Genomic DNA, 25327 nt, shown 5'->3' with positions numbered 1-25327 from the left:
GCAGAATCCCATCTGTATCTCCGAGCTAGTCCAGTCACAAGACAGCCTTTTGCGCCATGAGACAACCCAGGGCACTGCCAGTTAGTATGTTGTTAGGAAGTAATCAGAGGTCTACGTTCAAGGCACTGTGCTGAGTGTTCCATCAGATTAAAGAAAAAAGAATAAAATGCTTGCCATAAAGAAACTTAATACCCTGTTGGCAAAGTTCAGAAAATAATTACAATAACATAAGACAAGAATCTAAAGGGGCCATAGAAAGGCACAAACCAAACCTCTTAGAAACTCAAGGCTAGGAATGAGGTAGAACATAGCCAAGGGAACCCACTGGACCTAGCTCTGCTGTCTGGACTGACACTGTGGTTTCTCTTGTCCATGTGTAGAGGTGACATATTTACAGATGAGTCAAAGAGGCAATGTAATTAAGCAGCCTGAAGATGGGTCTAGGGCATTAGACATCTTTGGATATGAAGCTGGACATTTTCTTTTTTAGCTGCGTCACCTTGAGCAAGTTACATAATCTCACTATACTTCCAGTGTTTGTTATTTTTTTTAATATTTAGTTATTTATTTAGTCTGTGTCGGGTCTCAGTTGCAGCACATGGGACTTTTGTTTCGGCCCGTTGTTCCCTCTAGTTGCAGCCTGGGGGCTTGGTTGCCCCTTGGAATGTGGGATCTTAGTTCCCTGACCAGGGATGGAACCTGCATTCCCTTCATCGCAAGGTGTACTCTTAACCACTGGACCACCAGGGAAGTCCCTGTACTTCTGTTTTTTAATTTGTAAAATGGGCATAGTAAGACCTACCTGAGAAACTTATTGAAGAATTAAATGATAATATAAGGGACTTTAGAGTAGTGCCTGGCACCCGGTATATAAAAAAATCATAGCTGTTTGCTTTTCTGTTTTTCCAACCTCCCTCTGATTTTCCCATTTTTTAAACTATATTTGACTATTAAATTTAATGCCTATACAATGCCTGGCTCAGAACAGATCTATAGAAAATGTTAGGTTAATTCCATGGGGACTGTTAATAACAGAATATCATAAAATGGACAAGCAACAAAACTTTATTTTTCACAGTGCTGAAGGTTGGAAGTCTCAGATCAGGGTGCCAACATGGTTGGCTGATGGCTCCGTTTCAGGGGGCAGACTTCTTGTATCCTCACTTGGCACAAGAGACTTGGGGTCTCTCTGGAGTCTAACATTTTTATCACTCCTATTAGTATGCTGTTGTCTAGACCTCCTCATCTTTTTGGCTGTGCTGTGCTGTGCTGTGTTGCTTCAGTCGTGTCCGACTCTTTGCAACCCTAGGGACTGCAGCCCGCCAGGCTCCTCTGTCCATGGGGTTCTCCAGGCAAGAATACTGGAGTGGGTTGCCATGCCCTCCTCCAGGGGATCTTCCCGACGCAGGGATTGAACCGGCATCCCTGATGTCTCCTGCATTGGCAGGTGGGTTTTTTACCAGTAGCGACATCTGGGAAGCCTCCATTTTTATGGTTATCCTCCAAACTATCCAGTTTTCATTCTCCTGTATATTATGCTAGCTAGAACTTTATAACAGTAAAACCTTCCCTTCCCAAATTTACTATTTTCTGACCAAAACAGTAAACCAAACTGTTACCTTCCTTCTGACCTGTAATTTGTCAATGCATTAACTTATTCAATGTCCCAAATTATTGTATTCAGGTGTTTTTAGTTTTGGGTTTGTTTTTAGCAATTCAACCCATGCCTTATTGGTTCATGGCCAGTTGTGGTCAACTATCTTTTAGCATTTCTTTTTATTTTTTTAGGTAGTATTTAGATAATCAACAATCAGGTCTCTCCTGTCTTGTACTTATGCAATTGATTCTTGGACTCTAAATGAAGATCTTTTCTTTTCATTCTTTTGTGTAAGCCAGGATTCTTGGTTGCAACTAAGAGAAAACTAGTTGGAACTTAGGCAAGAAAAAACAAATTTTTCTGTTGGTATAGCTGAAGAACAAGAAAAATGGGACAACTGGATTGTTGACTATTCCTTTTTCAAGATGAGCGGTGGCTTCATTTTCTCACATTGCTTTCTCCTAGGACTTTTGTGCCAGCAGCTCCTGGTTCATACTGTCATGAGATCACAACAGAAGAAATGATTCCCTCATCCACTCCTCCTTCTTCCAACCAAGGTCTGAATCAAATATGTACCAATCGTTATTGAGCTGCCTCTACAATCAAGATAGGGTGAGAATCTATCAACCTGTAAACCAGTTACTGCGTCCCAGGAAGTCAGAGGGTTGAAAAGATAGTAGTGCCCAGCAGAGCTCAGGGTATGGCAGGGAAGATGTTCTCCCAAAGGAATGAGGAATACATTTTCTGTAAGCAATGGAGGTGGTGTAACAGGAGGGAAGAGGGCAGAGCACAACTTTCAAAAGAATGACACAGCCCAAGGACACAATATAAACTGATTAGAATCTAATGGGACAAAGACAGCAGACAAGACTCAATCTTGATCCTCAATCAGCAAGTGAAATGACACACCCAGAGGTGCCAAGACCAAGGAGTGGGTGGTGACCAAAATCCTGGAAATCTCCATCCGTTCCCAAAAATAGTTAAAATAATCCTCCCAGTTATTAGCGTATGAAATTACCCAGCCTATAAAAATTAACCATGCCACATTTCGCGGCCACACTTGCCCTCTGCGATGGCCCACACTGTCTGGAGTGTGCTTCTCTCTGAATCTAAATAAATCCACTTCTTACCTATCACTTTGTCTCTCACTAAATTCCTTCTGTGATGAGACATCAAGAACCTGAGCTTCCTGAAACCAGGTACTGTGGTTTTAGTACCTGTGGTTTCAGTACCTACTGTGGTTTCAGGTACTGTGCTTTCAGTGCCTTCTGTGATGAGACATCAAGAACCTGAGGACCTGAAACTAGGTGCTGTGGATTTTGGCTGGGTTTGAGTGCCAGCCACGTGGGTTCAAGTCCCAAGCAGGGTTTTGGCTTGGGTTCAAGTCCCAGCCATGTGGGTTCAAGTCCCAGCACAGGGGTTCAAGTCCCAGTCTGTGGTAAATGGTTTCAGCAGGGCTTCCCTGGTGGCCCAGTGGTTAGGACCCTGTGAGCACAAGAGCATGGCTTCTAACCCTGGTCAGGGAACTAAGATTCTGCAAGCCATTCACTGCAGCCAAAAGATTAAAAAAAATAAAAGCAGTGGCTTAAAATTAAATGACTTAGCTAAGAAGGACCAAGATGAAAGAAGGTTTTCAAATTACTACTAGCAACAATGAAGGTTGTTACAGATGGTTGAATGACACAAAAATATTAGTTATTTTTGTGAAATCAAACCATTTATGTTTCTTCTCCCTATTTTAGTAAAGAAGCAACTAATCTTTTTTTGTTTTTATGGCATGAGTTTTTCTCCTTTTCATTAGTATTAGGTAGAGCGAATTTAAATAGCCATAGATGTTTATCACAGAACTTGCAAAAGTTCAAATTTTAAATGACAAAGGAACAAAATGTAGCCTGCAGTTACCACTATTAACAATCATTTAGGTGCTTATGTGGCAGCACCTAGGCTATTTATTTTAAAAAATAGAGCATATCATAATTAAATTGGACAAAAATACATTTCAGAGCTCCTATTTTCTATGACCTGTACCAAAAAGTTTAGGGTATCTGCCAGGCAGTTGTTTGGAGACAAGCCTATCTTGCTATGTATTACCCAACAAACAAAACACTTATCAGATAACACCTGACAGTAAAGTGAAAATGAGATTAATTTTCCAAGGATTTCCTAACTCCCAAAGATTAGAGGAAGATATGAGGGAGCAAACTCATGTGTCAGCCCATTGATTATTCTAGTCATGTGTGTTTCATTTAATTTGTAAAACTGGATTACTGCTTTGCCCTTTATTATGGGTTTCAAAACAGTCCTCTTAAATTAACGGTGAATAGTTTGTTATTTCTCAAAGTAATAAAAGATGTTAGTGTACAGCTTATGACTTGCTTATCTTAGAAACCACCCAGAATCACTTGGGAGATACACTGACCTGTGTCTAATGACATACATAGCCACTGACATGAAAATAGAAATTCTTTCCCTTAAACTGGGTTTGTGTCTGGACTCTATGATCCTTTGCTTGCCATGCTTACCACTGTATAGTTCAAATTATCCTGTGGACAACGATATGCATGTGTGTGCTAAGTCGCTTCAGTCTTGTCCAACTCTTTGCAACTCTCTGAACTGTAGCCGCCAGGCTCCTGTGTCCACGGGATTCTCCAAGCAAGAATATTGGGGTGGGTTGCCATGCCCTCCTCCAGGGGATCCTCCCAACCCAGGGATAGAAGCTGTGGCTTCTGCACTGCAGGCGAATTCTTTATTTCTGAGCCACTGGAGAAACTCAAAGGACAAAGACTTGGGTGATATCAAAGATACCAGTGCTGGAATGCAGGATGCCTGTTTTGGGATGCCACAAAACCCTACTGACCTGATCCCTAAATTTTGTGAGAAAACAAAAACATGACAATAAAGTCTCCTTCCAAATTAAGTGAGTCCTCATTGGAGGTGAAAATCAACCTAGGTAAAGGAATTACAACTCTTAAGAGATTATAACAACAGATGCTTAGCAAACAAAGGATAGCATATATCAATTCTATTTGAAGAGAGAATGGTACATAATCTGAACTCTGTCTTCCCAAAGAAATTTACAAAGCAAGTAAATGATTAATTACTCATTTTTCAGTTCAGTTCAGTCAGTTCAGTCGCTCAGTCGTGTCCAACTCTTTGAGACCCCATGGACTGCAGCTCACCAGGCTTCCCTGTCCATCACCAACTCCCAGAGCTTGCTTAAACTCATGTCCATCGAGTCGGTGATGCCATCCAACCATCTCATCCTCTGTTGTCCTCTTCTCCTCCACCTTCAATCCTTCCCAGCATCAGGATCTTTTCCAATGAGTCAGTTCTTTGCATCAGGTGGCCAAAGTATTGGAGTTTCAGCTTCAGCATCAGTCCTTCCAATGAACACTCAGGACTGATCTCCTTAAAGATGGACTGGTTGGATCTCCTTGCAGTCCAAGGGACTCTTAAAGAGTCGTCTCCAATACCACAGTTCAAAAGCATCAGTTCTTGAGCGCTCAGCTTTCTTTATAGCCCAACTCTCACATCTAACTGTGACTACTGGAAAAACCATACCTTTGAGTATTGGACCTTTGTTGGCAAAGTAATGTCTCTGCTTTTTAATATGCTGTCTAGGTTGGTCATAGCTTTTCTTCCCAGGAGCAAGTGTCTTTTAATTTCACGGCTGCAGCCACCATCTGCAGTGATTTTGGATTTTTACTAGTCTATAAAAGACACAGTGCCAGATTCCTGATAAGCAAGTTGCTTTCATGGAAGATTATCAGTGTACAAAAAGATGTGGTGGACAACTGAAAAAGTGTGAATGTGTCAACTATTCAAAACCTATATATTTTGGTTTTCTATAAAATAAAGTGTACTCTAAGAATGTATCTTAGCAGTTGGTGACAAAAGCTCAGCTTCTCTGTACACTGGTGCTGAATCAAACCTCAGAGACAGAGTTTTGGGTGAAGCAGAAAAGTTAGGCTAATTGCTTTGCCAGGCAAAGAGGGACACAGCGGGCTCATGCCCTCCAAACTAGGTGTCCCAACTTGGGGAAAATAGTGACAACTTTTATAGTAATTATTCAAAGAGAGCATGATCAGCTTGTGGACATTCTTCTGATGGGCTGGCAGTGAGCTAACTAGGAGTCGGCACGATCCACCTTCAAGTCCAACAGGTCTGGGGTTTACATATCGGTAACTTCTCCCTCCCGGAAGGGATTTCAGTTTCTACAAAATAGCTTGAAGATATTGCTGTGTATATCCATTGATGGGTTTCTCTTGTGGCTCAGCTGGTAAAGAATCCAACTGCAATGTGAGAGACCTGGGTTGATCCCTGGGAGATCCCCTGGAGGCTACCCACTCCAGTATTTTGGCCTGGAGAATTCCATGGACTCTATAGTCCATGAGGTTTCGAAGAGTCGGACAGGACAGCGACTTTCACTCACTCACTCATATCCATTGATGGGAAAATAAGACCTTGCCCCAAGGCTACTCTTGACTATTTCTCCCTGGTCTTGCATTCCCCTCCCTTCCTTAATTAACAACAGCTTGAATCTGCCTCCTGCACACTAAGGCAAGGTTATGGAGGCTAAATGAAGGCTGTTTTCCATAATCAAAGAAATGAGGGACACAGAAAGGCTCAGGGCCCTGCATGGTATCACAATAAAAATTCTTATTAAGCTCTTTTCAAACATTCCAATTAAATTATGATTTTCATGCTCAATTACCATTGGACTGTTTGTCACATTTACATATGTGACTACAAGATGTCTCTATTATAGGCTGATAATTTTAGGGTTACCCATTGTTTTTTGAGTGACTTGTCTTTATCAACGATCTAATTCATTCAGTCTTTTACATCTATTGGCACAAAAGCAAACAAGTTTGAATCAATAAACTAGGATGATCTAAGTGTGAATGGTATTATTTTATCTTAAGGCTCTCTATTTAATAATAATACTTTCTCTGGCACTACCTGTGATTTGTGTATGAGTAACCTGACTTGGCAAAAAACCCCAAACCTCAAACCCGAAACACAATTAAACACGCTGTTCTCATTAGGCAGCTATCATTCTGTTAAAGTTACTATGCTGTCTAGTTCATTGCAGTAGTTTTTAAGGCTCTGTTGTATGCAATCAAAGCTAGTATGATTTAGATTTGAATACACAAATACTAATTGTGAGAGTACATAGTTTGAATAATAAATTGTTGAGTTGCTTCACTGTATAAACAATGATGGAGTAGGGTTTAGTCCAGTTGAAAGAGTGGACATTCGCTGACTTCATCTCAGTTTCTCTTGACTCGAAACTCTGCCATGCGTCTGTACCTCTCACTGCACTGAAATTATTCAGTTAAAGGTCATGCATAACTTCTTTTCAGGCCCTTATCATTCTCCTACTGGATCCTTATAATAGCTTTCCAAGTTTTCTCCCTGCCACAAATATATAGTCCCTTTTCTTCTCACCCTTACACTCTCCCCTTTTCTAAAATTCAATTCACTCTTATGACAAACATTTTTGGCTAAGAATCCAAACTTCTTAACATGAGTTTGGAGTTTACCGATGACATGCCATTTTCCCAAATCAGAAGAATCCCTTTCAGGAATATGACATTCCGATCATTCATTCCATCTTGGAACACCCTCCATGAATGGCTTGACCTCACACTACTGTGATTCTTCTCCTACTCTTGGGCTGGTCCTCTTTCTCTCCTCTCTGTCATTTCTCTAAGTCCAGTGCTTAGATCCCTGTTCCTTTAGACCTTAACATTTCCTTAATTACCATGTCTAAAGGAGAGGGTCCCAAATTTACAGCCAAAAGGGCTCCAGATCTCTGTGTTTTCAGGGGCCTTTGGACCATTTTTACATGAATATCCTATCGACAGCTTGGACTACGCTCAAAGAAGGCTCATAGTCTTCCCCCCAAAACTGGGACATTCTATTTCTCTCTCCATTTGTGACTCCAGAATTCTCCCTGTTGATTAGTTTCATATCCCCAAATCATGTGATAACTTCTCCTCTCACTTCGATTTCCTTATAGCTCAGATGGTAAAGAGTCTGCCTGCAGTACTGGAGACCCAGGTTCGATCCCTGGGTCGGGAAGATCCCCTGGAGAAGGAAATGGCAACCCACTCCAATATTCTTGCCTGGGAAATCCCATGGATGGAGAAATCTGACAGGCTACAGTTGGTGGGGTTGCAAAGAGTCAGACACGACGGAGCGGCTTCACTTCACTTCCTCTCCCTTAACATTCAAAATTATCCCTTCTCTCTCTATGCCTTCATCTATGCCTTCCTCTCTTCTATTCCACATTTCCTGCTTCTCTTAACTATATAACAGTCGCCTTCATGGTTTCCTCTCTTCCAAACTTTCTATTTTCAATCCCATTGATGCTAGAGAAATCTTAAAAAAAATCTTTGAGTATATCATGTCCCCAATTAAACGGTACCGAAATGAAATCCAAGCTATGATCCCTACATTTCACCTCACCCTCCTTTTCAATCTCATTTGCAATCGTACCTATGTTGGAGCCAGAAAGCTAGTTCACAGTTCTTTGAACTGGCCCATTTCTGTGCCTTTTCTTAAAGTAGTTCCCTTGCCTGGAATATCTGCTCTCAAAGTCACTTATTTCCCATGTCTGGAGTGTCTGCTCTCAAAATCTCTACCTTTCTCCAGTAGCCTTTCTCTCACTGAGCTGCGGTTATTTCCCCCTTTCACTGGATTCCACACAGCATTTTATCTGTTTACAACAATTACCTAGTTATTTGATGTAGTCTTAGTTCCCCTGCTAGACTGTTATCAAGATTCCAAGTGTATTCATTTCTGGCCTTCTTCCCTCCAGCAGGGGGTCCAGTAAAGTGCAGTGCTTGTAAATGTTCTGAAACGAAAAGAATTTTTAAGGAATGAAAGAGAAAACCAAGAGACAGCACAGTGAAATATGGAAATATGAAATCAGGAACAGAGTCCACAGCCTCTAGTTTTTACCTAGTACTTTCACCTCAGAACCTATATTCAGCATTGCTACCTTCTTACCCAGGGAAGCTCTCTCTTTCATATCTGATTTGTAGCAACCACAGTGCTACAAAGTAAACAGATGGTCGGGAAATGCCAGTGGAAAAAAGTCTCAGTCTTTATCGCAAAGATTTTGGAGTGTGTGTCAATATATATTTCATTTGTGCCGTTGCGTCTGAGTTGCAAGACATTAGCACGGGAGGACTCAGGGTTTCTGATGGGGAGCGCGAAGACATTTTAAAAACATGAGAATAAACTAAAAGCCATGTAGGTCGTCCTAGGTTCCCCAGTAAAAAAAAGTTTGCTCTGGAGTTGTAAAATTAAAATGACCGCGCAATGAGACGCAGGGAATTGAAGTACTGTGCCCTTGTAACGTCGGTAATGCCCTCTCCAATACAGGTCCTTCATGAATAAGGACCGGGTCGGCCGGCCTCAACCCTTCTAAAAAGAAAGACATAAAAGCCACACGCCTTAAAAAAAAAAAAAATCCCTACTGCACCACACTGCAACGTGCGAACACTGGGGACATACCCACGCGGTCACGAGCCCCTGCAACCACCCGAACACTGGGCCGAGCCGTTTTGGCCCTTAGGAACTCGCTTCCAAAAAAAGGAGCGCCGCATCCCGCGGGGGCTGAAGCTTCACCCCGGGAGGGCAGTCCCCAGGCGTAGCCTACAGAGGCCGCACAAAGCGGAGAGCTCTCGAGAAGGTAGGGGGGCGGGAAGCTCCGGGGGTGGCCCCTCTCTTTCACCCTCTTCCAGGCAGAGCAGGTTCCAGGCAGTGCAGGCGTCGCGCCAGCTTCGGGCCCGGACCGCGCTTGGCGCCGCGGCCGCCGGGCCCAGCTCCCAAAGCGCCCCGGCCCGCCTCGGGCGTGAGCGCAGGCGCCCGGGCGTCGGGGGCGCGGGCGACGCCGAGCTCTGTCCAGGTCACCTCCCTTCTCCCCCGCCCGCCCACGTCCGCGCAGCGGGCCCTCCACCGGCCGGGGAAGCGGCGGAGGGCGGGAAGTGGCCTAGGGCTGGGGGCGGGGGAGACAGGCACCTGCACCGCGGGGTCGCCCCGCCCCGCCCCCTTCGGCTCGCCCTGAGCCGGCCCCCTCTCTCTTCCGCCCGCTTCCCTCCTCTCCGCGCCGCGGCCCCGCGCCGTCCGGCTCGCGCGGCTGGCTGTGACGTCACCAAGCCCCGCCCCTCGATATAAAGCCTGGCGTTGCCGGCGCCGCCTTCCCACACTCGCTGGCTCTTTGCTGGGTTGCTGTGTGTTTCCTTTTTTCTTTTTTTTTTCCCCTCCGCCTTCTCCGCCTCTTCTCATCCTTTCTCGCTCTCCGGCTCTGCGGTGTGACGAGGCCGAATCCTCTCCGCACCCAGCCCTCTCGCCTTTCTTCTTCCTCTGCCCGTGCCGTTGTTCCATTTCTCTCCCTCGGCCGCCGCCGCCGCTGCTGCACAGCTGGTGTCGGTGCCGCGCTTTCCCCCCCACGTCGTCCCCGCAGCCTATGGCCCAGGCCGCCTTGGGTATTTCTGCTCAAGGTAACCACATCCCTCTTTAAAAATTCCGCCGAAAAAGAGAAGACGCTTTACCCGACTCTTTGGGCCGTTATCTCACGTGAGTAGTGACCCTAGGGGCGCGGGCTGGGCCGGGGCCGGGGCGCGGGGCGCCGGGGGGTGGGTCGGCCTCGGGGAGCTGTCGGCCGCCTCAGGCTGGGCCCCGCCGACCGGCCGGCATTCCCCTGCAGCGTCCCCGCGGCCGGCCACCTCGAACATGGCGGCTGGCGGCGTGTGTGGCGGCGGCGGCCGGTGGCTCGGCGGCGGCGCGGCGGGCTGGGGCGGCTGGCGCGCCTCGGGTGGCCGCCGAGCCGAGCCCGGAGCGGCCGCGGTTGGGGCGAGGGGGCGTGTGCGTGTGTGTGTGTGTGGACTTGGGGGCGCGCTCGGGGGTCTCGCCGCCGCGGGGCTCGGCGTCGCCTCCCGGCGGCAGGCGGCCCCCACCCCGCTCCCGTGGTGCATTGCTGTTTCCGGGGAGGGGGCCGGGCTGCAGCCCCGAGGGGCCCTGGTGCCGCCGCCCGGCCCTGAGCGGCGCCGCGCCGCGCCTTCGTCTCGGGATCCTGGGCTGGCGGCGCGGCTGGCTGCAACCGCCGCGGCCTTAGGTTATGAATGGAGCGGGGCGGGCCCGGCGCCGGCCTCCTGTGACAGCTGCCGGGGGAGGACGGGTGCCTGAGGGTGCGGACAGCGCGGCCCTCCCCTCTCTGCCGGAGGAAAGTTGACGCCGCTAAGGGGCCTGGCGGCGGGGAAACCCGGTGTCAGGTAGCGAGCAAGAGGCCTTTGGCCCCTTCTGGAAGCCTCGGGGCTGCCGCCCCGCCCCCTGCGGCGCTGGCGATTGGGCCGAGTCGCCTTCACTCACCCCGGGCCGCCTCCTGGAGCCCAAGAATTAGTCACGATGGCTTCGTTTTCCCGTCCGCGCCACGATTCCTGGGCCGAGAGAGGGAGAGCAGTAGGCTTGGATGGCTTATCAAGTACTATTTTGGCAGTTAACGGTGGTGTTTCAGTACTTCCCTGGTTGCTCAGACGGGTCAAGAATTTGCCTTGCAATGCAGGCAACCCAGGTTCGATCCCTGGGTCGGGAAGATCCCCTGGAGAAGGAAATGGCAACCTACTCCAGTATTCTTGCCTGGAGAATCCCTATGGACAGAGGAGCCTGGCGGGCTACAGTCCTTGGGGTCGCTAAGAGTCGGACGCGACTGAGCGGCTAACAGTTTCCACCAACGGTGGTGTTTTAACAGCCTTACCCAGAGTATATCTGAAACGTGTGTTTCTTAGGCTAAGCTACTGGTTCGGCAGCCTGAAAAGGTCGGGCGCACTGTTAACGGCCCCATGATATTTTAGCAGGTTTAACGGGATTTTGTGGTTGCATCGTGGACACAGTAAGATATTTTGTGTCCAGTCGTGTTTCCACCCTTCAGCCTCCAGCTTGGATGGGAACCTGAAGGCTCAAGGGAGAGAGTCGATATGTGATGAGGAAAGGTTGTTACAGATGAGCCTGGCAGAAATACGGCGAATGACTATAGGGCAGAGCCCTGCCAACCCGTTGATTTCTTTTACAAATATAGGAGAGTGCAGATACTGGTTATGAAGGCAAATAAGCCCTGAAGAGTTTAGTGGGAAAGATATAGGCTCCTGATGGTCATAGGTGGTAGTGAAAGGTACCGTAATCAAGTAATCAGTGCCGTCCCTCTTGCCACTCAGGTTTGACTTAAACATTTTCAAACATATAGAAGGAGTGAAAGAATTGTACCCTCACCTGGATTCAGTAAACGATTAACATTTTGCTTTGCTTGTAATTGCTCTATTCATTTATCAATCTTTATTCTGTGTATTTCAAAGTAAGTTGGAGACACCAGAACACTTTACCCCTCCAACTTCAGTATGCACATATCATTAGTCTAACACTGTTTAAGTATTTCTTAAAAATCGGGTAAATTTTACATAACAGCAAAATGCACATGTCTTGAATATACCCTTTGACGAGTTTTGACAAAAATACAGCTGTGTAATACAAACCTTTATCAAAGATGAGAAAAGTGCCATCAAACCCAGAAACTTCTCTTTTGCCCCTTTAAGCTCCATCCCTTACTACCCACAAAGGCGTTCACTGTTCTTTTTATTAACCATAGATTAGTTATTATGGAAGTTTATTCTAGAACTTCCATATAAATGAAACTATATATTGTGTGAAAGGTTTCTTTAACTCAGAGTGTTTTTGATATTCATCCATAGTGCACTCACCAGTAAATTGTTCCTTTTAACTGCCGAATAGTAGTCCATTATATGAATACCTTGCCTTTTTTTTTTCTTTAAACAACTTTATTTTGGAATAATTACAGATTTGTGGAAAAGTTACAAAGATAATACAGTTATTACTTCATACTTCTCACCTAGTTTACCTTATAAGAGGTGGTACCTTTGTCAAAATTAAGAAACTGACTTTGATACATTCAGTTCAGTTCAGTCGGCCAGTCCTGTCCGACACTTTGCGACCTCATGGACTGCAGCGTGCCAGGCCTCCCTGTCCATCACCAACTCCAGGAGTTTACCCAAACTCATGTCCATTGAGTCGGTAATGCCATCCAACCATTTCATCCTCTGTCGTCCCCTTCTCCTGCCCTCAATCTTTGCCAGCATCAGGGTCTTTTCAAATGAGTCAGCTCTTCACATCATGTGGCCAAAGTATTGGAGTTTCAGTATCAGTCCTTCCAGTGAACACTCAGAACTGATCTCCTTTAGGATGGACTGGTTGGATCTCCTTGCAGTCCAAGGGACTCCCAAGAGTCTTCTCCAACACCACAGTTCAAAAGCATCAATTCTTTGGTGCTCAGCTTTATTTATAGTCCAACTCTCACGTCCATACAATAAGACCACTGGAAAAACCATAGCCTTGATTAGACGGACCTTTGTTGGCAAAGTAATGTCTCTGCTTTTTAATATGCTGTCTAGGTTGGTCATAACTTTCCTTCCAAGGAGTAAGCGTCTTTTGATTTCATGGCTGCAGTCACCATCTGCAGTGATTTTGGAGCCCCCCAAAATAAAGTCTGACGCTGTTTCCACTGTTTCCCCATCTATTTGCCATGAAGTGACGGGACCAGATGCCTACCACCTAAACTCGAGATTTTCTTAGGATTTCACCAGTTTTTAGTGTCCTTTCTGTGTAGAGGCCAATCTCAGGTGCCACATTGCATTTAGTTGTCATGTCTTTGACAGTCTAGAGAAGTACCAGCCAAATATCCAATAAAATGTCCCCCATTTGAATTTGTTTGATAATTTTTCTCATGATTAGTCTGGGGTTTTGGAGTTTTGGAAAGAATACCAAAGTCATTGATAAAGGCAGTGTAAGGTGAGACATACTGATAACTGGGGATACTAAGTTTCTGGGTAGTTACTGTCAAAGTGATGGGAGGTTTTTAGTGCTTTTTATTGGTCACCTGCTGACTCAGTTAACTCTGGTTCTTTCTGTGCTATTTGCCAAGATAGTGTAGCAAGGGACATTCTCTTCAATCAGCTAAGAGATTTGATTGCAGTGTTGTACATGATCCAACTGATATAAACACCACTCTAAATGAGAAAAATTTAGCGTTCCCTGTGTCTTCTCCACGCCCCCGCTCATATTTTTATTTAACCTCCTCTTATGGTTGGTTAATCTTGACTGTACAAATGAGCATTCTGTTTATCCTGTAAATAAATGACCCTGTGCCCCCTTTATTTATATTAAAATGTGCCTTTGGAAATTCAGAGCCTTCATTTCCTACTAGTGTCTTTTCTGTTAGATGGAAATGTTTTAGAGATACTACTGAAGAACATTCATGAATTTCTGAAGTTTAATGTCATTAACATTTCACAGCACTGCTCTTCAGTTGTGCTGAGCAACAGAATAGCTACTGATATATAGGGGGAGGGAATATCTCACCTAGGATAATGATCCTGTTCCAAAGAATAGTTGAGAATAAACTCTGTCTCCAGTGGCTATGGCTTTTAATTTACTTAAATTACGTTGGTTTGGGGAGAATTGGAACCTTTGTTTTGGAGTATTTAGTTGGAATCTAATGTGATGTTAATAATCACTGTCACATGTTGATAGGATTCTTTTCTAATTATCCGTAAGTGTCATTGAGTATGTGATCAGGATACCCCTAGTAGATTGGAAGAACATTTTACTTCCCCTAAGGGTGCCTCTATCCTGGTTGAGATATGAGATATGCTGAAGATGTGTCTAGAGTACTTCTGGAATCTTGGATTCTTATGATTCCTACGTTTCATCATTTTTCTGGTTTCATCCTTACTCCCTATCTTCTAGAAATACTGTCAGGTTATATTACTTTAAAATAGCAATGACTGAAGTACAAGTAGAAGTGTAGGTTTAGTTGTTTAGGTTAGAAGTGATAAGTCTGTTCAGTCAACTCTTAATAGGTAAAAACCATTTCTAAAACTTAATTATCATTTTGTAGAGGGCCAAGCATGTTTACATTCATATGTTGTTCCTAGTGATAGTAGAGTGACTTAGATGTAGAAGGTTAGGAATGAGAAGGAGGTAAACATCTGTTACTTGTCAGATGTGTAAGGCAGGTCTCAAAAGTTATTTCACAGGTACACATAGTATATTAGCTAAGTCACAAAAAATGTTTTTCTTTTTAATATGTAGTAGGATTTTATACTTAAGCAAAGAAAAACTTGGAATTTGTAAAGGAAAGGTTCTGGTTAGTTTCAGATTATTAGATACACATAAAATCTTGCATACATGTTAGGTTAGTGAGAGCACTTGTACATTTAAAAATTTTAGGCCACTTACAAATATGGGTTTTGGAGTAAGTAAAAGCAAAACTGAAATTGGGTGAAGCCTGGAAACTGAGTGAGGTAGATAGAGCAACTTGTAAGGTGACCATGGTCTCAAATTCAGTTTTGTATTCCTGCAGCTTGGAAATGCTTACTGTATAAAAACAGCATTTGATACTATGATAAACCCTTTGAAAAACCTCATTTTGTGTAATGTGCTTTAATGAAACACTTCAAACTGAAACTTCTTCCTGAACTTAATCTTTACATCAACTTAACCTTCTTGAAGCACAACCTAGCATTTTTTAACATATGACTTATATATTTTTATTTTCTTTAGGGCGAACTTTCTGACCAAGTATACAACTACCCAGAGGGCCTAGGAGAAGTGCTGTATAGAGAACAGTTCGACTTCAACGCTGAGCCACCTTGGGAACCTAGCTGATGATAGGGGGGTTCCATCTCCTAACTTGTCCATGTAAGTATTTTCACATCTGTGCAGTGGGTGAGGGAGGGTCTTATAGAAGTAAAGGAGAGTTGTTGTTCAGTCTTTTCAGAACTCTAAATTGTGTTTACCACTTACTCCCTCCCCAACTATTTTTGGGCCATACATTGCAGCTTGCGCCATATCAGTTCCCCTGACAAGGGGTTGAACCCAGGCCACGCCAGTGAGAAAGCCTGGAATCATAACCACTAGGCTACCAAGGAACTTCCCTACTTACCCATATAGTTGATTCAGTTGTGCACATTATTACTATATTTAAGTATATACTGCAGGCTAAATTTCAATTAAATCTTATTAGTCCAGATTTTAATATAAGTTGGAGATGGTTTTTTATTTTTTTAATTAAATGTGGGTGGTAACTTATCACACCATTCAACCATTTAATTTGGTAGATTCAAGTATTTGGGCTTAAGTCAGAAAAGAAAGTTTATTTTTAAATATAGTAAAAGATTCTACTCTCCATTCTACTCACCAGAGCACTGGCCTAAAGCATTGCATTTAAGAGATGAATCTTAATGCTTGTTTTCTGGTTATGAGCTTCTTGCCAGATACAATGTGATTTCTAGAGTTGATATTCTTTTTCACAAAATGACTGTATGCTACTCATCTGGTGGAAAAACTGGTTGTTTTCAAAGGTCTTACTGAGAGGTGATGATGCATGCTTAGCTCCCAGCATATTGCCTTACCAAGAGATTTTTAAGAATAGTTTTTGACTTTGCTTACTTGATTTTCTGTGTGTGGATTTAACTTTGAATTAAACCTCGGTGCAGAATGCAGTTTCATAGTAAAGTGTTTGAATGTGTGCTGCTAAATTTGTGTGGGTCATTAATTAAAATTGTTTTATTATTTGTAGATTTTTTTAGCTGTTGAAATTTGGGTTTAGGTGTTGAGATTTGGGTGTTTTTAAATGGTCTAGAGAACCTGGAGGGAGTAACACAAGAAAATTTCAAGAAAGAGATCTAATTGGATAGAGTATGTTAAAGGAAACCTTTTCAACACATTTACTGTTAACCTCAAATTACAATTTTAGATTTTTTTTTTAAGTCTTATACAGAGAGAAAAATGATTTCTGAAAAGTTCTACTGATTTAAAATCCAGATTGGGGGGTTTCCCGTACTGGTCTTCTAGCTGTGTGAATTTGAGCAAATTGCTTATTTTTTAAATCACAGCTGAGAAAATCAAACTAGAACAGTTCCTTTAACCCTAAATAGGTTGATTTCTCTTTCTTTGAGTATTTTAATCATGCTTTGTTAATGCAGTCTCGTCTTTGGAACATTAGCATAACCTAGAATAGAACTGCAGACACTGGATTCCACCCAGACCTGAATCAGAAATATGCATTTTAACCAGGTGGCTTGTATGCATATTAAAAAGTATAGTTGTCACCAATTCAGTGCCAAGCCAGTTAGTTTTATTAGTCATCTATTCCACTTCCAGCATATCTGATATTTTCTCCTAAGTTGGCTTGAAGATTTAAAACTTTTTTGGGTGGGATATACTTGATTCCATAGTCAGAAGTAGATTCTAAAGTGGAAATTTCATAGCAAATTTCTTGTTTTAAGCAAGACCGTATTAAAGGATGACTTCTTTTATTTCAAGTCTCTCTTAATGAAAACTTAACTTTGCATTATATGTCATATTTCTAGTGGTATTTCCTCTTAGACTTGAAAAACCAATATCATTGAGCTCATACATTGATAAATGATTCAGCTTAAGGAAAAGTCTGTAGGGTAATTAATACTGTAGAATTCAGAAAGTTATAATTTCCTGCTTTTTTATATGTGGAGGTGTTGTGGTTATAGGCACAGATAGAAAATGCTAACAGTATTCATTCTGCAGGTTCTGGCAGCCAGAGTGACTGGCTTATTCATTCTGCCCAGGTACAGTATATATTAAGTGAAACTTTTAACTCATAGTACTTTGCTACAGCCACAATCTCTTAATCATACAATTCTAAAATCAAAAGGTTAAAAAAAAAAATTTATAGCTTCCTTGATATGACCTAACCTAATTTGGGAACAAAAAGTTGACCTGAATCTGAGCTGAATTTGAAGCTATTTTTATTTTGACTTATCCCATTTAGTGCTAATATTCCTGAATTTTGCTGCAGAAGTATTCTGATAAGCATGTTGACTCGTAGCCTCATGGAGACTGTTAAATAATATATTAAAAGTATATAGATTAAATTGCTATTCTAAAATCTGAGAAGTTTTGAAGTCAGAAAGCTGTCTATCCCCAAAGGTTTCTTGACTAGAATTAGTAAAGATGGCAAGAGAAATTTTACATTCCAGAAATGTCCTTAGATATCAATAGCAGTTTTGAGGTGCTAGACATTGAAATCCTGAGATGTCTCCTGTGGAGCAACAATATTATTTGAAAATTTTTAAGTCATTCAAAAGACTTAACACACTGGCCTTTGTGGAAAACAGTTGGCACATAGCACTGCAAAGTGTATAGTTAAATAAGCTCTATTTGAACTGCATTTTACTCCCAATCGGAGAAGGAAATGGCACCCCACTCCAGTACTCTTGCCTGGAAAATCCCATGGACGGAGGAGCCTGGTAGGCTACAGTCCATGGGGTCTCGAAGAGTTGGACACGACTGAGCAACTTCACTTTCACTTCACTTTCATCCATTGGAGAAGGAAATGGCAACCCACTCCAGTGTTCTTGCCTGGAGAATCCCAGGGACAGAGGAGCCTGGTGGGCTGCCGTATATGGGGTCGCAGAGTCGGACACGACTGAAGCAACTTAGCAGCAGCAGCACATACTCCCAATATTCCAATAGGATTTCTTTGCAGGTGGTCTAAGCTCTAGGATTGACTTTTAGAGTTAGGTTTTCAAATCAGGTAGTCATCTGAATTTTTAGATAGTAATTAAGTATCTAGAAACTTTATAAATTGCTTACATAGTAAAGTGTTTTTTTGAATAGTGTGTGGTGGTATGTGTGAGCACTGTAAAGATATCTTAATGCTTAACTAATATCTCTGATTAATGAAGGGCTCAAATTGTAGAAAAACTTTGTGGGGTGCCTTTTAAATTTCTTAGACTCTATGCTGCAGTAGTTTTTCAGTGGGCTAGATTTTTCAAGTTATTCTAACTAGAGCTCTGATTATGATTAATAGATTAGCCCAGTGCAAAAATTCTAAAGACTATTTCAGAAAACCAAATTCTCCTAACCAGCAGCTTCTATTAGCAGATCTAATGACGAAGTCAGATAAATTATTAGTATATTCCTTTTAATGTTTTGTTCCTGTTGATAAGAATGGAAAAGGGATTTGATTAATTGACTTATCTAGATGGAGCTTTCTGTTTGTTAATATCTGCATGCTTTAAAAGGGGCTGCCTTACCTAAATTGAAGTTATTTTAAGTAGGAACATAAAATGCTCTTTATGAATTTACTGTGTAGAGCTGTTCCTTTGTGTTTTACTGTTGTCAGTAGGAAGGGCAGGTTTTTGGCTCTTTATGGAGAATAGATAGGGTAATTTAAAGATTCTGTGATGCAAGTCAATTCAGAATCTTTATTAATGATTGTTGATAGTCATCAACAATCACAGTGATGAATAAAGCTATCATTGAAACACACTAGTTTAGGGACTAGTTTTTAAAGTAAGTGTATCCCCTTGGCATGCAAACAGCAGTATTCAGTGGTATCTTATTGCCTGTGTAAAGTAGTGCCCCCAAAAAAGCATTCTGTATAAGCCCAGTGGGAATAATGGCCTGTTACTGGATAAAACAGGGTTTGGGGGACATGGTACTCTTTCTTTAGGCAAATTTAGACTTTCCTGGGAGGGCCAAATAGAGCAGCAGGCAGTGTAGACCATTCTTAAAAGGGAATAAAAGGTTCTTGAATTTATTACAGAAGATAGTTGAGCTGAGAAAATTAAAGTCACTACCAATCTGTGTATTCCATTACATTCTCTTTAGTCTTAATTTCAGAGTTTTTGAGTTCAGGGTTCTTTGCCCTGAAAAAAAGCATTTTGAGATACTTAATTCTTCTGATTAGGAGTAAATAAGATATTGTTACTGTAAACTGTGTCTTATAAACTATAAAATCTAGGTAAATTGTAGGCTGCTTTTAGGCTGGCCAATTGTTCAGACCAGCATAAGGAGCTGTTGCAAGTGAAATGCTCTCACCTACTAGAAAACACAGATCCTTTTGTCCTTCACCTCCATTCCAGGGTCATCTGTGCACACTTAATTAAGCAATTTGTCACAAGCTAACTGAAACAGCGATTTGGCCATCCTTTTTTTCTAATCCAGTGAATAATGTGAAGAACATTGTGGCATGAATAGAAAATACTTGTACAGCATGCTGAGTTGCGAAGGATTAGGCCGATGATGTTCAGTCTGCCCAAACCATACCCAGCCACCACAAGGTCTTCAATGCCTGTATCTGAGTGACTTGTAGCAGGACCCAAGATGATAAACTCTTCCGGAATGCTCTGCTCTAAACTTTTCCCACCTTTATTATCTTATGTAAGCATGCATTTCATTTCTCTAGGATTTACTTGGTGTGAAGTTTTGACTTTTTTTCCTTTATTGTCTAGTTTTGTAAACTTGTGAATTGAAATCAGTTGTTCAGATGCTCGATGCATTTGAGTGCTTGGGAACTATATATGACTAATGGCTATTGTTTTGGATGGTGACAGATCATCACAGAAAATTCTATTGGACAGCATCATTGAGTAGTATTAGTTGTATTAATCTTAAAATATCTATTAGTAAGAATCATAGGAATTACACACTCTCATCTTTCTCCTTAGATTTGTCTAGTAAAAAGCTATTCCTCAACTGTAGAGGCTTTTCAGTCTCATATTCTTGTTGAAGAATTCTTGCATTGCCTAGCATGTTCTTAAAATCAAGCTCACTGCTGCCTTCATGTGCTCATCAGACTGAAATTAATATTAGGCTTACATTAAATATATGACTATGGGTTATTGTTTGGCTACACTTTTCTTGCGAGACCTTTGTTCCCTAACCAAGGATCGAACCCATGGCCTCTGCAGTAGAAACAGTCTTAAACACTGCACTGCCAGGAAATTCCCTATCTCTTGTTTTTTATTACAAAGATCCTTCAGTGCCCAGTTTGTAAAGAGCTGCTAAATTAGTATATCTTAGCAAATCATCTGGGTTCAGTATGATTGCCATGTGATATTTGACATGACCAAAAGCAGGATGGGATGTCCTAGTATGTTCAACATGGCTACTGATAGCAAACTAAAACTCAAAGTGAGATTTGCTATCCTAAGTTCTGGAAGAGCTCCTATAGGTCAGTAAGAAAAAGTGAAGAAAAGAAAAAGACATCCCCCCACCCCCACCCCACACACAAATAGGAAAATGAACAAAAGGCTTAAAAACAGTTTTTCTGTAACAGACTAGCAGTTTCACTCCCAGGTACGTGGCCCTAGACTGCAGCACCTAGACTGATGCTCCCTAAACTCCCAGTCGGTAACATAGACTCTTGTTGCAGAATGTCAGGTGGCACACTACTTGGCTGTTAATTTGTGGACCAGCTAGTTTGCAGGTAACATTTTTTTTTTTTTTAAATATTTATTTTGTTGTGCCGAGTCTTAGTTGTGCCAGTTGCAGCATGTGTCTAGTTCCCTGACCGTGGATTGAACTTGGATGCTCTGCATTGGGAGCACAGACTCTTAACCACTGGATCACCAGAGAAGTCCTATGGACTGTAATTTGAGTAATGCTCCTCTTGGGTACATAAATAATAGCAAGAGATTATATGGTGTTTAGGGCTTCCCTGGTAAAGCGTCTGCCTACAATGCGGGACACCCGGCTTTAATCCCTGGGACGGGAAGATCTCCTGGAGAAGGAAATGGCAACCCACTCCAGTATTCTTGCCTGGAAAATCCTGTGGACGGAGGGGCCTGGTAGGCTACAGTCCGTGGAGTCGCAGAGAGTCAGACCCAACTGAGCTACTTTACGTATGGTGTTTATAAACAATATAGCCCATAGGTCCTGTTGTACATCTATAAAGAATAGTGCACAGCAGTGAAAATTAACAGACTCCAGTCCTGTCTGTCTGTGTGAAGGAATTGAAACTTCAAGTTGAGCAAAAGAAGTTATAGTAGGAAAACAGTGATTCCATTCATGGTTCAAAACCAATAAAGCCAATGTTTTATGGGCATATAGGGGAATAAAAAGATTAAATAACAGGGGAATGATGATTAGAAAAGTCTGAACATGTTTATTCTATAGGAGATGAGGGGATACAACCACAACTACCCAGTAATGATGTACAGGGGCTTCTAAGGTATTCAGTCCTCTGCCTGGTGTGTAGTGCAGTAATTGTAATGTACATGTGCTTTGTATAATAAAAATAAGTTTTCCTCTGGGTGAGGTGGCAGTGAGATCTGCCCTTGGGTATTCAAAACAGTAGTTCAGTGCATTTGTTTAAAGGGAATTTCCCCGTGCTGCAGCAGGAAAACTAGAAAGCTCGGAATTAAAATGGTTATGTATTTGGTGCTGTTCATGTTGCATTACAATAGTTATTTGCAGTGTTACTACATTTTAATTACCGTAAGGATTTACATAGTTTACTTCCATGCAGGTACACACTTGCTCTAGAAAAAAATTTAGTCTTCACATCAAATAGTGAAGACACTTTTTTTTATTAAGGGAGCCTAATCTTGTCAATCACTTGCAATAGTATATTGCTGTGAAATTCTTTTCTCATTAAGATGTATTATAGAATTTAATGGGAAGCATTTTGCATTGAGCAGCCTTTACCTGAGCATTTCAAACTTAGCCTGTTGGGCTAATTTCCTTTAGGATTTGTGTGTCACCTCCCCCTTTATCTACCTCCTGTTCATTCTTGTTCTTGTCTTCTGGGTTTTGTTTTTTTTTTTTTTTAAGTAATTCTTCAGCAGTCACCTTAGTGTTCTTACTCTAAAGTTTTTTTCATCCTTATCACCTGAAAAACTGAAGGGTATTTATTGTCATTATTGGCTTTCCTCTTTAACTGTCAGTGAAAGCAACCCCTGTCTTGATATCCTAAGTACTCAAAATAGGCTGTTACTATCCATCACTTTTTTTTTAAATCCATCACTTATTTTTGATCCAGCATGGAAAATTTTTATATGGGCTTATGATCACACAGATTTATTGGCACTTCTCACCTACCAGTTCTGGTGTGTGGCTTCCTGGAGCTCCTTCCTGGAGGCCTGCTCCAGATCTCATGTTTTTAGTGCCAATGTCATCCTTCTGCTCTTGTGACCAGTTATTTCTAAAGGTATGCTGTGTGATAAGTAACATTTTTTTGTGGGATGTAGAAGGCAAAGGTGATTTTTGACAGCTTTTTTTTTTTTTTGCAAGAGAGATCTTAGTTTCCTGACTAGGGTTGGAACCTACACTCCCTGCAGTGAAAGTGTGGAGTCTCAACCAGTGGACCACCAGGGAAGTCCTGCGTTGTGTCTACTTTAAAGCTGTGAGCTGAGTTCTAAGTCATCAAATGCCTATGCAAAAAATAATTAAAAAGGTAGAAATAGCCTTAGGCTTCTCCAGGGTAATAGTAGTAGTGTAAATTTCAAAATATCTTACATTCTCATTTTTAATGAGTAAAACTCCTTTTAGAAAACTGGTGATGTGTTAAGGTTGGGTTTCCTGCTTAGATGTCTCTGAAACAGTACTCTCAACTTTTCAGCTCTCCCTGTTCTACTTCCAGGGAGGTCTTCACTTCAGAAATCCGAGACTCATATTCATCCAGCTTGGTGTCAAGTGGGCTGTTGCTGCCAGAATTATCTTGTGATTATTTGAGAGATGTATCAGTTTCTTCTGAAGTACAATCAACTGTAGAAGCCTTTGTAGCAGGTGTGTAACAAAGCAGGTGCCCAGCTGCTGCAGCCACTCCTGTTGGAGTTTCCCTCTCCATGACATGAGGAGTCATGAAGGCTCTAGGGAGCAGTGTGGTTCTTGGGAGCCTTTTCTTTCCTTGGCAGCTCTTCCTAAAAAATGTATTATCAAAAAACACCAATATAAAGGTGTAAATAAGGACTGTTAAACACTTTTTTCTTCCCAGCTATGATGTCCAAGAGGAAATTACTTATTATAAATGTAGTATTGTGATTGCAGCAGTTGTATTGGTGTAAAATAAGCTGAGCTTTCTTTCACCATATATTAAGATGTTTGTTTGTCAAAATAGCCTAAAGGCTGTTGTGAGTAGAGAGCACGTTCTAGAGTCTGTTGATAATAATAAATTTGGGAGCGTCTATTAAAAATGGATTTGCTATTAAGTTACAAAGCATTTTAAGGAGAACCTAAGATTTAAATGGAGTAGATTTCCTAAAGTTTAATGTGAAAATAAATCAATGTCCAGCAACACTAGGCTGTAGTATATAGTGGTCTATAACATGCTAAAACGAGTAAATCAGTTCTATTTCTGATTTATACAGCATTTTAAAAAATGGCACAGTAAGTTGTGTTGGATCAAGGTGAAGGAGTTTGGTATCACTTGGGTTTGAGTCTGCTGCTTTTTTTTTTTTTTTTTTTTGACCTTGCACCTGGCTTGCAGGATCAAACCGAGGCCCCCTGCAGTGGAAACACAGAGTCCTAACCACTGGGTCCTCAGGAAAGTCCTTAAGTCTGCACTCTTAACAGAGAGATTCCTATAAATTCCCTGTTTTGTAGATTAACTTGGCCGATCTGGCATAGAGTAAACTCTGCTCACCCCCAGCACATACACACTTATTTTCATTCTAACTCCCTAGAACATGCTGTGTCAGATTTTTGGTTTAATGTTATCACCAAGTAACTATATGCCTCTTGAAAATATTTCAGTCAAATATTTCTTTACTTCAGTGTCTTGTAAAGCAGAAATGTAGCACATAAGCCTTTTTGCAGCAGTGAACTTTAAACTATTTTTGCTTACATGTGAAGAAAATTGCAAGCGTAGACTTCTGAGGGTATGATTATGAACTGCTTTTTAGGACTGCTTCAGTGAGATTGGGCGTAGGAAAGACTCAAGCAAGATCAGCCTACGCTTATCCACCTACTTAAGCCTTTTCAGTTGTTGGAAATACTGGGCTTCCAAGTGAATGTTTCTTTTGAGCACAGGGTTTGTTGGCTTAAAATTTGTTAGAAACTAGCTTTCCTGAAGGTTTTTGTGTTTGGTGGATTCTTTTGAGGAAACAGTTTTTTCCGGACATAGCTTTTAGTTTTTAACTGACTTTTGCTTTTACATGTGGGTCACTTGTGTATATCAAGGTTTTGGCTCCTTTTAAGATGTGAAAGATGGACCTTTTTTTCCAACACACTATAGGGCATTCCTTGCTGTTGCCACCACAAACTTTAAGTTTCAAAACTCCCATTCTTAGAATCAGTTGTCCTTGGTCCGTCTGTTTGTCAGCACCTACCATGCGCCAGGAATCTCAAGACCTTCCTAGGGAGCATCTGAGAAGATAAACCAAGATGGAGCTCCACATGTACCCTCTTTTAAGGATAGATGTTATTAGATTGGTTTTAATCAACTGTTACTGCAGCGCTCAGTATAATTAAGGAAGTAAAAAATACTATGTTAACACCTGTTTTAGTGGTCTCAAGTGTGTTAGTCCCCAAATCCTTTTTGTCAGTCCTGCCAATGTGGCAAATTGTATTTTTTTGTCACAGTCCTTTTGTGAGTCAGATTGGGATTGGTAAACTAACCCTATGGTTACTTCAGAAGTGAGAGTTCTATTTCAGTGATGGGAATACAGCCACTCTACATGCACTCTTAAGTCTTTCCTTTAGAGCAAGAAGTACTTTAACATATTTTTATTTGTATTAATAGTACATTTATTTGTCAGCTGTTTTAGTTTGACCTTTACTATTTATATTTGAAATTCTTGCACTTCTACAAGAGTCTGTAATGATAGCAGATGTTTGCCTGAGGTGGACAAAAGGACATGAAGAAATTTATCTTTATGATAG

At 41.8% G+C, this 25327-nt stretch overlaps 1 protein-coding gene across 3 annotated transcripts in view; it reads left to right on the top strand.

Moving 5' to 3' along the window:
• Window positions 1-9805: 9805 nt before the first annotated feature.
• The window catches only part of AZIN1 (antizyme inhibitor 1), a 30955-nt gene continuing 15433 nt past the window's right edge, over window positions 9806-25327 (top strand). Inside the window, exons 1-3 of one of the 3 annotated variants that reach the window (XM_070382165.1) lie at window positions 9807-10189; window positions 15242-15379; window positions 23088-23233. The gene's annotated coding sequence lies outside the window, so the exon portion shown is untranslated. Of the gene's footprint in view, window positions 10190-15241; window positions 15380-23087; window positions 23234-25327 lie in introns of all 3 variants that reach the window. The other 2 variants (XM_070382166.1, XM_070382164.1) reach the window with 2 other exon arrangements.

This window comes from Bos mutus, chromosome 14, assembly GCF_027580195.1.
Source record: "Bos mutus isolate GX-2022 chromosome 14, NWIPB_WYAK_1.1, whole genome shotgun sequence".
Taxonomy (NCBI): Eukaryota; Metazoa; Chordata; class Mammalia; order Artiodactyla; family Bovidae; genus Bos; species Bos mutus.
This window is presented reverse-complemented; position numbering and strand designations above follow the sequence as displayed.